Source organism: Elephas maximus, chromosome 4 (assembly GCF_024166365.1).
Source record: "Elephas maximus indicus isolate mEleMax1 chromosome 4, mEleMax1 primary haplotype, whole genome shotgun sequence".
Classification (NCBI taxonomy): domain Eukaryota; kingdom Metazoa; phylum Chordata; class Mammalia; order Proboscidea; family Elephantidae; genus Elephas; species Elephas maximus.
Window position 1 is genome coordinate 39,040,636 of NC_064822.1, and position 16,201 is coordinate 39,056,836.

Here is a 16,201-nt window from a genome sequence, read left to right on the forward strand (position 1 = left end):
AGTTGACCAGGCAGTTGCCTTCCAAACTCCTTGACAGAGGCGAGTAAAGCACTTCCAGTGTTGCATTTGTTTGTTCAAGCATCTCAATTGGTATTCCATTAAATCCTGGAGCCTTGTTTTTCACCAATGCTTTCGGCACAGCTTGTATGTCTTCCTTCGGTACCAGCAGCTCTTGATCATGTGCTGCTTCTTGAAATGGTTGAACATCAACCAATTCTATTTGATACAGCACAAAGAATGGAAGGGAGAAATATATTATTGGGATAGCTCTTACATTATACATGAAGTGGTATAGTATTATTTGAAAGTAGACTGTGATAAGCTAAAGATGCATACAGTAACCCCTAGAGCAATAACCTCCTCAAAAAAATAAGTTTAAGGATTACAGAGAGTAATATGGTAGTGGAAATAAAATGAAATATTTTTAAAAATTAAATAATTCCCAAAAATGTCAGTAAAAGAGGACAAGAAAAAAGAACAAGTGGGATAAGCAAAAAAACAAATAGTAAGATGATTCATATGCTCTTAAACCAGAGCAGATGAATAATTACCTTAAATTTGAAAGATCTAAAAACCTTAGCTAAAACATGGATGTTGTCAAACTAGATTTTTAAAATAGGAAGGCCCAACAGTATTAGTTTCATAGGGCTGCCATAACAGATTAGCACAAACTTTGTGGCTTAAAAAAACTGGAATTTCTCTCTAAAGGCCAGAAGTCCAAAATCAAAGTGTTAGCACGGTCATACTCCCTCCAGAGGCTGTAGAGGATGTTCTATTCATTACCTCTTTCAGGTTCTCATGGCTGTTGCATTACTTAGCTTGTTGCTGTATCACTCTAATCTCTGCTTCCATCTTTACGTGACTTATTTCTTCTTGTGACTATCAAAACCCCACTGTGTCTCTTATACAGACACTTGTCCTTGGATTTAGGACCCACATTTTTTTAGATAATCCAGGACGATCCAGGATGATCTCTTCATCTCAAGATCTTTAACTTAATTACATTTGCAAAGACCCTTTTTCCAAATAAAGTAACATTCACAGATTTCAGGAATTAGGACATAGACATATCTTTGGGAGGGCCACCATTCCGCCCAATGCTCCACTATATTAAACATGTTAAAAAAAAAAAAAAAAAACTCATTTTAAAATTTAAACACAAATAGGTTAAAAGTAAAAGAATGGGGCACTTCCGGGAAAATGGCAGCATGAGCAGGTCTAGGATTTTGACCTTTCCATGTGAGCACCACAAAAAATACCAAGTAATCTCAACTCTGTAAAAACTCTGAAAAAGTTGGCAGAGGACTGCAGCAACTAACCACATAATGAAACAAGAAAACAGGAACTTTTAAATGGTAGGAAAACGTCTTTTTCTACTGTCCCCACCTTTTCCCTCCTGGTGTGGCAGTCAAGTGGCTATAGCAGAAGCAAACTATGGCTTCTGTTCACAGAGAGGCCTCAGTCTCTGCTTACGGATTAAATAGGGCTACCTTGCTAATAAACTCTTCAGTGTGTCCGTTCTTAATGTCTTGGAGTTGCCTGAAGGACTGAAGCCTTGGTATGGCCTGAACCCTAGCTTACACAGGGCAGGGAGGGAGCAGTGAGCAAAGGCTAAAAGCTGTAACTGAAATTAGAGCTTTTGAAAGCACCATGTACACAGGGGAGTTGAGAAAGCCACATGCATGCTCAATGCTAAGATATTATAATACTCTAATATTTTTTTTAATATCCCAGCTTTAACAAAAAACCACAAGGCATATGAAGAAATTGGAAATGGTGGGCATACAAAAGAACAAGATGAGAGGAGAGAATTTGTCTCTATGGAAGCCTGACTAACAGGCAGACTATGAAAAACGCCTGTTGCCATTGAGTCTATTAAACAAGCAATGGGTCAAGGAAGAAATTAAGAGAGAAAAAATCCTTAAAGTTGAATGGAAATGAAAACAGAACATACCAAAACTGATGGGATGCAGTGAAGGCAATGCTTAGAGGGGAATATATAAATATATTAAAAAAGAAAAAAAATTCTATTCAATAATCTAACCTAATATCTTGAGGAACTAGAAAAAGAAGAGCAAACTAAGCCCAAAGATACCAGAAGGAAGGAAATAACAGTGATCAGAGCAAAAATCAATGACATAAAGAATAGAAAAACAATAGAATCAATGAAAGCCAAAGTTGGTTTTGTTGAAAATATCAATAAAATTGACAAGCCTTTAGCTAGACTAACAAAAAAAAAAAAGAGAAGATACAAATATCTAAAATCAGAAATGAAAGTGGAGACATTACAAATGACCATATAGAAGTAAAAAGAACCATATCAGAATACCATGAACAATCATATACCAACAAATTAGATAATTTGATGAAATGGACAAATTTCTAGAAACACGTGTTGTTGTTATTGTTAGGTGCCATCTAGTCACTTCCGAATCATAGAGACTCTATGTACAACACAAGGAAACACTACCTGGTCCTGCGCCATCCTCACAATCTTTGCTATGCTTGAGCCCCTTGTTGCAGCCACTCTGTCAATCCATCTCATTGAGGATATTCCTCTTTTTTGCTGACCCTCCACTTTACCAAGCATGATATCCTTCTCAAGGGACTGGTCCCTCCTGATAACATGTCCAAAATACATGAGACAAAGTCTTGCCATCCTTGCTTCTAAGGAGCATTCCGGCTGTACTTCTTCCAAGACAGATTTGCTCCTTCTTCTGGCAGTCCATAGTATATTCAATATTCTTGCCTAACACTATAATCCAAAGGCATCAATTTTCTTCATTCTTCCTTATTTGATGCCCAGCTTTTGTACACACACGAGGTAATTGTCTTTTCCTAAGCATCAGGAACAAAACAAGGATCCTCACTCTCACCACTGCTATTCATGGCATACCATTCATGCTATTCATGAGTACTCTGACTCATGGTGACCTTATGTACAACAGAACAAAAGGTTGCCTGGTCCTATATCACACTTAAAATTGCCAGCATGTTTGACTCTATTGTTGCAGGTATTGTGCCAATTCATCTCACTCAGGGCCTCCCATGCCTTTGTTCACCCTCTACTTCACCAAACACAATATCCTCCACTAGCAATTGATCCCTCCTGATGACGTGTCCAAAGCAAGTGAGTGGTACAATGTTCTGTCGTGACTCGTAGGGTTTTCACTGGTTAATTTTTTGAAGTAGATTGCCAGGTTTTTCTTCCTAGTCTTTCTTAGTCTGGAAGAGCAACTGAATCCTATACACCATGATAGACACTGCTGGTGTTTTAAATAGTGTTGGCATATCTTCCAGCAACACACAAGCCACCACAGTACGACTAACTGACAGAGGACTGGTAGAAAGATAAGAATAAAAAAAAAAACCCAAACCCAGTGCCGTTGAGTCTATAAGGTATACAGTGCTAACACTAATCAAAATAAAACTAGAGTAACTTTTCCCTCTTTCAACTGTATTAATATCAGGCAAAGTAGATCCCAGAGCAAAGAATGTTATTGAAGATACAGAGAGTCACTTTATAATGAAAGGGTGTTTAAATAATCAAAGGACATAACAATTCTATATGTTTTTGCGTATGATAACGGAACTTCAAAGTACATGAAACAAAATCTGATGGAACTGCAAGGAAAAATAGACAACTTCACGATTATGGTTAGAAATTTCAACTTTCCTTGCCTCAATATTGATAGAAAAAGTAGAAAAGCAGTGGAATACAGAAGATTTGAATAATACTGTCATCCAACTTGACTTACTTGAATTTTATAAAATAGTACATCCAACAAAACCTGAGTATACATTCTTTTCAAATGCATATGACATATTTACCAAGACATACCATATTCTGGCCCATAAAACCAGTCTTAAATTTAAAAAGATTCAAGATATACAAAGCATGTTCTCTAATGACAATGAAAATTAAATTAAAAATAAATAACAAAAAGATATTGGAAATTCCCCAAATATTTGGAAATTAAATAACACACTCAAGTAACCCATGCCTCAGAGGAGCAATCAAAATGGAATTTAGAGAATATTTTGAAGGAAATGAAAATACAACATAAGAAAAATTTTGGAAAGCAGTTGAAGCAGTATTTAGAAAGATATTTACAGCATAATATTGTACCTATTTTAGAAAAGAAGAAAAGTCTCAAATCAATGATCTCAGCTTTTACCTAAAGAAATTGAAAAAGAATAGCAAATGAAACCCAAAGTAAGCAGAAGAAAGGAAATAAAGATCAGAGTGGAAATCAATGAAAAACAATAAGGAAAATAAGTAAAATGAAAAGCTAGTGAGACTATAGCCAGACTGACAAGAAAAAAAAAGATACAAACTATCAATTTCAAGAATGAGAAAGCTGACATCAGTACAGTTGTTACAGGTATTAAAAGAATAAGGGAATATTATGACCATCTTTATATCCATGAATATGACAGCTTAGAGGAAATGGCAAATGCCTTCAAAAGCATAAACTGCCAAAGCTCACCCGAGAAATAGTTGACTCAAATAAGTTGTATTTCTATTAAAAAACTTGAATTTCTTAAAAACTTTCAACAAAGTTAACTACAGATCCAGATAGCTTCATTGGGGATTACAACAGAGTGTGAGGAAATTTGGGTGAGGAAGGCTGATAAAGTATTCATTTTTTGATCATAGTGACTGTCAATACTTAACGAACAGCACATTTTAAATACGTAGTTTCTTTTATATCAATTACACCTCTGTAAATCTGTTAAAAATCATCAGAAATTACATCCTTTGCAACTATCTACAGTTAATGATGAAAAGTTTTAAGAGGATCACTTTAAAATGTTAGAAGGTACAAAATTATTTCAATAAAGCAAAACATTTGAAAACCACAGCCTCAGCCCCTATCCCAACAACCAGATTGCCTCATCCTCTGGCCTCTCCTAATAGGTATTCTAGAACAGCTGCTTCCTCAGAATAACAAAAGTTGTTCATATTCATATTGGCAACATGGTTTAACATCTTATTTTGAGTAGTTTAGACCAGCCTGTAAGTCCAGAGTCTATAAAAAGCCTTTTCACAACAATAATAGATTTATAATAAACCTCTCCCCATTTATTGTGCCTCATAACTTCCAGTTTTTCCCCCTTTCTTATTATGAAGCTCATATCTTTACTTTATGACCACTTAATAACTGCCACAGCCTGGGTAACGGACCGGATTAACAACCCTTACCAGCTGGTCTGGGTTTACGGTGATCTTGCTGACTCAGTCTGCAGCTGGTATAGCCTGAAGGCTCTTTGAAAATGAAGACCTCAACAAGGAATCTGCTCCTCCTCCCTATTTACAGTTTAAAGACTGTTCAGAGGCTTTCATGCATATCAAAATGGACCATGGAACATTTTCAAAATAATGACCCCAGTTTTGAAATCTGTTCAAAGGTTTTTAGCACAATGAAAAATATCTATGTTCGCTGTAGGAGATTTCTAAGAAGAAAGCCATTTTCATTCTAAAGTTCCCTGGACTATATCTATGCCTATGCAGAAAATTTTCCAAAAAGGTGCATTTGAAATACTACTTTACATTTAGTTTAGTCTTACATAATTGATGTTTACAATGGCACTCACACACACACACACATGCTTTGTTTTATTTTCATGATCAGTTTAAAATGGCTCTGCAGGAGTGAAGTTTATAATAATATGCCTGTAGAAGAATTTGACTTCCAAAGTCTTGACTTTCAGCTGTTAGCCTAGAACCAAATTTGTATTCTTGAATCTGTTCTAAAAGAGATTCTAGATAAACTCTAGGTAAGGACTTCACTGTGCCTCAGTTTTCACATCAATGAAAAAAAAAGGGTTGGATTAAATGAATTCTAATATATCTTCCAAAACGCAGTGCTTAATTTATCATTTTCTAGATTAATATTTTTGTGTTTGGAGGTTTGCTCACTTTTCATATTTCATTTATTTTCTTTCATTTTATTTGCCCTTAATTGTGCTGCTATTATTCATTTCTACTGCATTCCACAACCACCAGCTTTCTTTTCCCTCTTATTTGTTTCTATTATGACATCCACAAATACAAAAAACCTGCTAAATTCTTAAATTGTCATTTTCTCTTAAATTAACAACATTATTTCCTATTAGTTATATTATTGTTCTTACTCTGTTGAAATAACTATACCATGCCTAGTTAAGTCCCATCGCAATGTGCTGAAAATGTGAACATTGCAAAGAACTAACTTCACTAATAACTGTCATTGAAATGACACAAGTCACTAACACTACCTGATTGCAAGCCTTGTAATAAAGCTATGAGAATCAAGACAGTATGGTACTGGCAGAAAGATAGACCTCAGTAGGTTTATGGGGCAGAAAATATAGTATGGAAATAAATATGTACATATATGGACAGCTAACTTTTTTTTTTTTGACTAGGGAAAACTAGATGTTTTCATATTTAATATTTTAGTTGTTGTAATGTATATACATATACCAACATTTGCCAATTTTACATTCTCCACGTGTACAGTTTAGTGACATCAATTACATTTATCACTGTTGTACAGCCATCACCAATATCCTATGAACAACTGATTTTTGACCAAGGTACAAAGGCAATAATAGTGTGGGCAAAAAGCCTGCTTTTCAACAAATACTGCTGGAACACTTGGATATCTGTAATCAAAAATATGAATTTCAATCCATACCTCATACCATCTACAAAAATTAACTCGAAAAGGATCACAGTCCTAAATATAACCCTGAAACTATAAAATTTCTAGAAGACATAGGAAAAAACCTTTGCGATCTTGGGTTTGGAAAATATTTCTCATATATGAGACCAAAAGCCTGATTTATCAAAAAATATTGATGAACAGAATATCGAAATGTAAAACTTCTGTTCTTTGAAAGACACCGTCAAAAGAACGAAAAGCCATGTCAAAGGCTGGGAGAAAATATTTGCAAATCATATATCTAATAAAGGACTTATGTTTAGAATATACAAAGGACTCTCAAAAAATAAGAAAGCAATCAACCCACTAAAAAATGGACAACAGATTTCAAAGAAATCTAACACTATATCAAAGAAAATATGCAATTGACAAACACACAAAAGGAAGCTTAGCACCATCAGTCATTAGGGAAATGCAAGTTAAAACCACAATGACATAATACAATACACCTATTAGAACATCTAAAATTACAAAGACTGACCACACCAATACCGGCCAGGAAATGGAGCTCTTCAGACACAACTGGTAGGAATGTAATAGGGAACGATCACTTTCGAAAACAGTTTGGGCAGTGTCACGGATTGAATTTCGTCCCCCAGAAATATGTGTCAACTTGGTTAGGCCATGATTCCCAGTGTTATGTGGTTGTCCTCCATTTTGTGATCGTAATTTTACGTTAAAGAGGATTAGAGAGGGATTGTAACAGCACCCTTACCCAGGTCACATCCCTGATCCAATGTAAAGGGAGTTTCCCTGGGGTGTGGCCTACATCACCTTTTATCTCTCGAGAGATAAAAAGGAAAAGGGAAGCGAGCAGAGAGGGGGACCTCTTACCACCAAGGAGCACCGGGAGAAGAGCCCGTCCCTTGGACCCGGAGTTCCTGCGCAGAGAAGTTTCTAGTCCAGGGAAAGATTGAAAAGAAGGACCTTTCTCCAGAGCCGACAGAGAGAGAGAAAGCCTTCTCCTGGAGCTAAGGCCTGAGTTTGAACTTGTAGCCTCCTACACTGTGAGGAAATAAATTTCTCTTTGTTAAAGCCATCCATTTGTGGTATTTCTGTTATAGCAGCACTAGATGACTAAGACAGGCAGTGTTTTAAACAGTGTAACATACACTAACATGTGACACACTCATTCTGCTACTAAATATTTGCCTTAGGAAAATGAAAGTATATGTTCGTACAAAAACGTTCATGCCAATGTCCAGAGCAATTTTGTAACTGAAAACAATCCAAATGTCTATTAACAAGTTAAGAGATAAACTGTGGTATACCCAAACAATGGAATAAAAGAGAATGAACTGTTGATACACACCACAGCATGAATGAATCTTGAATTCAGGATCAGTTAAATGAATTATGTGGCCCAAAGCAAAATGAAAATGAGGAACTCCTTGTTCATAAATTATTAAGAATTTCAAAACAATGACAGGAAAACATTAAATGGAGGGTGGGGTCTTTCTAAGCACAAGACACTGTATGATTTAGGTAGCATGCACATGAAGCCGGACCTACTCAAAATAACTATCCTGAATGCAACAAGTCAGACAAAAAAGAGTACAAAATGCATGGTTCCATTTATATAACATCTTGAAAATGCAAATGAATCTGTAGGGAACAGAAAGCAGATCAATGGTTGCCTGGGAATGAGGTGGGGGTGGAATAATTGGGAGAAAGGGATTGCCAAGGAGCCCGACACAACTTTTTAGGCTGACAACATGTTTACTAGCTTGATCGCGGCAAAGGTTTCACAGGTGATACATAAGTCAAAACTTATTAAATTGTACACTTTAAATATGAGCAGTTTACTGTAAGTCAATTACAGCAGATTGAATTGTTAAAAACTACAAAACATCAGTTGGTCTTCCAGAAGAGTCTTTTAAAATATAGTTGATATGTATTTCTTTATGGACAAAACACACACAAGTGTAAGTTAAATAACAACAGAAAGTAATATATAATTAAATACCAAAAAGGACAAACCATTTTCAGTACAAACTATCGGGTCTGAGAAAGAATGAGTTTTTTTGGTTTTATGAATTGAAGGGGTCAGGGAAAGCCATTTAAAAGACTTGAGGCCTCAAAGATGGACTTAAAGAGTAAATAAGATTTATAAAGAAAAGGAAGAAAGGAAAGCAGGAGTTTCGATCAGGTAAAAAGAAGAGAGATTTGGATTAAAGCCGATCCAGGTCTGTATACGGACAAAGAACAGATCAGATCAGAGGGTTTTGATGGCATGTGCTAAGATAAAACTGGAGCTCAGGTTATAACGGAGAGCTTTGAACGCAAACTAAGCAATCGGTTTTTATCGTAAAGGCAAGGGCTAATCCTTAGACCGGGAAAACATTATTTTTCAAGCAGTCAGACAAGGTTATTTTTAAGAGGCCATTCCAAACCTTCTTGGCTCTCAGCCACCTACCCTTGCCCCTCACTCTTTGTTACGCTGTCTGCCTCGACTTCCTTTTCCCTTACTTAAAATATCTCTATTTCCTGTCTGAGAAAGAAGTATCTTTTCTTTTTGAAACCTAATTCCTTCATCTGTCTTCTTAATCCCTTACCCTCTCATGATCAAAGGGATCCTGCTTCATAAAATATCAAATCTCACACCCGCAATATATTTCTTCCTCTCTCCTGATGTCTTAACTTCAGCAAGGAAGTAAACAACAACAAATGAAAACCTTCTTTTGACCCTGTCCTGTCTCAAGATAGCTCCTTATTCATACCTCTCCGTGCTGAAATTGAAGTTCTTCTTACCACCACCTTCTTTTCCAAGACTGTTACCAGTGCCAGGGGTGGATTATCCAGTAAGCAAGGTATGCACAGGCTTACTTCTGTTTACTTACTAATTCGTGGTGCACAATTTTACCTGTTTTTCACCACGTCATCCTTCCTTCTTGCTTTTGTACATAACCCAATAAAACCCAATGCCATTGAGTCGATTCCGACTTGTAGCGACCCTATAGGCCAGAGTAGAACTGCCCCACAGAGTTTTTGTACATGGTATATAGTAAATTATTTTGTACATAGCTTTTGTACATAGTATATAGTAAATTATTTATTTTTTAAAGGGACACAGTTTAACAAATCTGTTGTCATGTTCTCTTTTACTAGGGTACTAAAAATTTTTCCCCAAAATGTTATTATATTCAATTTTGTAAAAAGCATATTCAATGTTCTAAAGGAATAATTGTAGGAGAAAGTATTAACTGCAAAATACAAACCCATTCTGCAAAAGTATTTGAATTTATGTTAAACATATCAATAATATTGTGAATTTTGTACTTTAAAATATCCATGACATTTTAAAATAACTCCTTTCAGTTATAATTTACATGCAAAAAATGCATCCATCGTATGTGTTCAGTTTGATGAGTTTTGACCACTGTACATACCTGTGCAACCACCTCAATCAACATAGAGAACATTTATATTACGTCAAAAGGATCCCTGTGTCTACTCTTCCCGCATACACCTGTAGCCACGGACAACCATTTTTCTGCTTTTTGTAGGATAGGTCCATGGGTGGTACAAAGGGTTTGCACTTGTCTACTAACCTAAAGGTTGGCAGTTTGAATCCCTCCAGTGGCACCTTGGAAGAAAGCCCTGACTGTCTACTTCTGTGAAGATTACAGCCAAGAAAACCCTGTGGGACAGTTCTGTTCTGTAACACAGGGAGTTGTCATGAGTCTGAATGGGCTAGATGGCAACAGGTTGGTTCTTTCATTCATTCTTGTTGTTGTTGGTCACTGTAGGTTAGATTTTTCTTTTCTAGAGTTTTATAGCGAAACAATCATATACTATGTAGTCTTTTGTATCTGGTTTCTTTTGCTCAGCATAAAGTTTATAAGATTCAATAGTGTTGCATGTACAGTAGTTTGTTTTTATTGCTGAATTATATACACTATATGGATACATTACTATTTGTTGGAGTCCCTGGGTGGTACAAACTGTTAATGTGCTTGGCTGCTAACTGAAAAGTTGGAGATTCCAGTCCACCCAGAAGAAAGGCCTGGAATCTACTCAATGGCAACTGGCTACAAGTTACTTATCCATTCATGTATTGATGGACACATGGTTATTTTCAGTTTTTGACCACTATGAACAAAGATGCTATAAACATTTGCATACAAGTCTTTGTGTGGACATAGGTTTTCATATTTCCTGGTTAAATACCTAAAAGTGAGATTCCTGGGTCACATGTTATCACTGTTGTTGTTAGGTGCCGGCGAGTCCATTCCTGCTCATAGCGACCCTATGTACAACAGAACGAAACACTGCCTGGTCCTGCACCATCCTCACAATCGTAATTATGTTTGAGGCTATTGTTGCAGCCACTGTGTCACTCCGCCTCGGTGAGGGTCTTCCTCTTTTTCACTGACTTTTTTTTATACTTTACCAAGCATGATGTCCTTCTCTAGGGACTGATCCCTCCTGATAACATGCCCAAATAGGTGAAACAAAGTCTCGCCAACCTTGCTTCTAATGAGCATTCTGGCTGTACTTCTTCCAAGACAGATTTGTTTATTCTTCTGGCAGTCCGTGGTATATTCAATACTCCTTGGCCACACCATAATTCAAATGCGTCAATTTTTCTTTGGTCTTCCTTATTTATTGTTCAGCTTTCACATGCATATGAGACAATTTAACTTTTTAAGAAATTGCCGAATTGCATACCAAAGTAGTATTCTCTATATCCAATGTATGAAAATGCCAGTTGCTCCACATCCTTGCCAACACGTAAACATATTACCAGTTCAGTGTTGTGTAGTGATATCTCATTGTGGGTTCGATCAGCATTTCTCTAGTGATTAATAAGACTGAGCATCTTGCCATGTGCTATTGGTCATTTCTATATCTCCTTTGTAAATTGTCTATTCAAACCTTGTGCTCATTTAAAAAAATAAGGTTATTTGTCTTTTAATTGAGTTGCAAAGATTCTTTTAACATTCTGGATGCAAGTTCCTTGACAGGTATATCTATTATAAATATTTTCACTTTCTTAATGGTGTCTTTGGAAGAGAAGTTTTACAATTTTTTAAAATAAATTATTTGTAGTCATTGGGAGTATACACAGAAGAACATAAACAGCGATTCAACAGTTTCTACATGTACAATTCAGTGACATTTATTTACATTCCTTAAGTTGTGCAACCATCCTCACCCTCCTTTGCTGAGTTGTTCCTCCCGCATTAACCTAAACTCTGCCCACTAAGTTTCCTATCTAATCTTTCATGTTGCTCTTGCCAATTTGGAAATCCTGGTAGTGTAGTGATTAAGTGCTATGGATGCTGACCAAAAGGTCAGCAGTTCGAACACGCCAGGCACTTCCTGGAAACCCTGTGGGGCAGTTCTACTATGTCTTATAGGGTCGCTATGAGTCAGAATTGACTCGACGGCAGTGTGTTTGGTTTGGTTTTGGTTCTTGCCAATTTGATCCCATATAGATAGATCTTGAAAGAGCACAATGCTGAAGGCAGGCTTTCTTTACTAGTTAAGCTAAACTATTGCTTGATTTTAAGACTTTAGGGGATATTTTTGGTTTATGGTTTAAAGATTATCTCAGGGCAATAGTTTCAGGAATTTATCCAGCCTCCACAGCTCCCAAAAGACTGGATTCCATGAGAATTTGCAATTGTGTTCTGCATTTTACCCCTTTTGATCAGGATTCTTCTCTAGAATGTTTGATCGAAATGTTCAATAATGGTAGCCAGGCACCATCCAGTTCTGGTCTCATGGCAAAGGAGGCAGTTGTTCATGGAGGCAATAAATTAGCCACAAATTCCATTTCTTCCTCCTCTTCCTGACTGTCCTCTTTCCTCTGTTGCTCCAGGCAAATAGAGATCAATTGCTGTGCTTTGGATAGCCTCCCGCAAGGTTTTAAGACCCCAGGCACTACACAACCAACTAGGAGGTAGAAGAGAAGCACTAAACACATTAATAGACCAATTAACTGGGATATCCCATGAAACCATGACCCTAAATCCCCAAACCATGGAACCAATCCCGTGAGCAACTACTGTTTTTTGTTGTTGTTATTGGAAATATATCTATCACACAACTTTTGCCAACTCGACTTTTGCAGGTATGTAGCTTATTGACCGCAATTACATCAATAATCTGTGCAACCCTACCCTTAATCAATGTGATTTTTCCATCACCATAAACCAAATCTCAGTAATCCATAAGCAATAACCTCCCTTTCCTCCTCCCTCTCACCTTTGGTAACCATTAATAAACTTTGGCCTCTGTACATTTGTCTTTTCTTGTCTTTTTATATAAATGAGGCAATACAATATTTGTTCTTTTGTAATTTACTTCTTTCACTCCACATAATATTTTCAAGCTCCATCCATATTGTAATATGCATGAAGACTTCATTTCTCTACTGGCTGTTTTCCATTGTAAGTATGTACCACATTTCATTTATTCATTCATCCATTGATGGGCATTTAGGTTGTTTCCACCGTTTGGCTACAGTGAATAGTGCTGCAATGAACACTGGTGTAAAATTATCTGTTTGGGTCCCTGCTTTCAAATCATTTGGGTATATACCTGCAGTGAAACGAGTTCCTTTATGTGGCCCTTTGCTTTGGCTCTTTGGAAAAACAGCCTCACAGATTTTCTTCCCCTAAACCCTGAAGAGTTACTTTTGCCCTAATTTTCTACCCCAGAGGGTTTGTTAGTTTTCTCATGGTTGTTTTGACATTTTCTGCGTATGCTATAAACAACTCATGGTTTGATACTTTTTGTGTGGCCCTGGGCTACAGCCTGCCCTGTCATTGGTATGCACCTTGCAGGGATTGCTCAATATACTATTCAAATGAAGTGACTATAGACTAAGCAAATGAAGTTACTATATATACACCCTACTATGTAAATTAAGTGTCTGTGGCCTACTGAGAGGGGATTGGTCAGTTCATGGCCCTAGTGGGAAGGCCATGCCTTGAAATTGTTTGCTTATATTGTTCACTTGTATATGCACCCAACCCCATGAACATTAGTAGACAGAGGGAAGAAAGAAGAGAGAGCAGAAAAGAAGCAGAGAGAGAGGAGGCAAGGAACTTTTCAGAAGAGCTGTAACACAGGTCAAGGGCTATAACACTGAAGATAGCAGGAGGCCTGGAAAAGGTCCTGTGGCAGAACTGGTGGCGACAAGCCCAGAAGGGGCGTTGGAGCAGAGTCAGTGGTGATGACAGAAACCTGCTGGTAGGAATGCAGCTAAGAGAGCTGAACAAAACTGCTACACTGGCTATGAGCTGGGTCAGTTAGTAGTGGAGCACAGTGGAGTGATAGCAGGAAAGCTGAAGGCAGAGATGCCTGTCTTCAGGGGGCCAAGAGGAGGCCCGTCATGAGGGGCCTGAGAGGAGGCTGTTTGGAGAAGGCTGAAAGGAGCCTGTCCTGAAGGGCCTGAGAGGACTATCTTCAGGGGCCCGAGAAGGCACCAGTCCTCAGGGTGCTGAAAGGAAGACTGCACAGCCAAGAGGGGGCATGCATGGCAGGGAGAAGGGCCTACTTGCTTTCAAGGTTGAGAGAAGCTAAGAAAGCTGTCCTGCACTGAAGAAGGGAGGAATGTGCCTTCCACTTTGGGGGAGACTTCCAGACTTTGCCTGCGCGCATTCTGTCATGTTGATCCTGATCCTGAGTTGTACCCTGTTGCTTCCTTACTAAACCACTTAACAGTAAGTGTGGTCTGTGAGTTCTGAATGGTCATTACAACAGATTATCAAACCCAGGAGAGGAGTAGAGAGTGCCGTGGGAAGGACAGCTGGTGTTAGAACTGGTAAAAAGGTTGGAGAGTGGAGGTATGTCTGACCTCCACCTCACAGGGACCAGTCTTGGGCTGATCTTGATTCTCATTACCCCCACTGAAGTTAGACAGGTTCTGACCCTACTCCCACCATTTTACAATACCTAGGAGTGGAATTGCTGGTCATATGCTAGTTCTATTGTCAGTGTTTTGAGAAACCACCACATTGTTTTCTACAATGGCTGTGTGCCATTTTCATTCCTACCAGCAATGGATAAGGGCTCTAATTTCCTCACATCTTTACCAATGTTTGTTATCTATTTATTTCTTTTTTAATCTTAGCTATTAGGAGTGATGTGGTATCTTATTGTGGTTTTAATTTGCATCTCTCTGATAACTAATTATGTGGAACATCGTTTCATGTGTTTAGTGACCATTTGAATGTCCTCTTTGGTGAAATACCTATTCAAGACCTTTGTCCATTTTATGATTGGATTATTTGTCTTTTTGTGGTTAAGCTATCAAAGTTTTACATATTTTTTGGTTATTAGATTCTTACTAGATATATGGTTCCTGAAGTTATTCTCTGAGTCAGTAGCTAGTCTTTTCACTTTTTTAGTAAAGACTTTTGATGAACCCAAGTTTTTAATTTTTATGAGGTCCCATTTATTTTGTCTTTTGGTGTTTATGTTTTTGTGATTATATTTGTGGGGGTAATGCTTTGCCTCTATGCTTCCCATTCAGGCTGCCTAAGTAAAGGCCTTGGTCCCAGAACATTCTCTGATAACGAGGCTGGGAATTGGGTAGCCTTCTTTTTCCCTGTTCCTTCTCCTTATTAGAGAAGCCTTCCCTCTGTTCTGGGCACACAGTAACTTTCTCCGTCTCTTGCACATGCATGGGCACCATATGACACCTGGCTAACCCCTCTTGTATATCTGTTCCAGTGGGTGTAGGAATGGGGTCTCTCATGCTGCAGCACAAGAAGGGGAACGTGCCGGATTGTAAGAGCTGGCCTCAAGGGGTGGACTGAGGGGAAACAGGCTTTGCGAGGCCAAACATGAGTGCCTTCATGTGGTCTTCTAGTTCACTACCAGTTGCTGATTCACTCTTATGTAAGTGCCTGGCAAGCAGCCACTATTGTCCGCTGCCACTATAAAACCTCTGCCCTCCCACTTTGAGGCATGGAGGTCTGCTTTGGTCCTGCAGTTGTCCAGGACTGCCTCGTAGGTAAGTCTCCCTAATAAACTCCTTTGCCACCACACTGAAGTTATCCCCCTCTTTCTTCAATCTCTCAGTGCCCTCCATTTTTGGAGGCAAATTTTGTGTTACTGATCAGTGCCTGGACAATATTAAACTCATTGCTGTTGAGCCAATTCCAACTCATAGTGACTGTATAGGACAGAGTAGAACTGCCCCGTAGGGTTTCCAAGAAATGCCTGATGGATTCCAACTGGCGACCTTTTGGTTAGCAGCCATAGCTCTTAACCACTACGTCACCAGGGTTTCCTGGACAATATTAGATATGGTAATCCATTATTAAAAGCTAGACTTGACAAAGTTTTACATTTTGATGAAGTCCAATTTGTGTTTTATTTTTCTTTTACGGTTAAAGCTTTTTAGTTGCTGTTTTAACTAAGAAATCTTTGCCTTCCCCAAAGCTGTAAAAATTCTGTTTTCTTCTAGAAGTTGTATAATCTTAGCTTTTATGTGTAGGGCTATGATACATTTCAAGTTAATATTTGTGTAT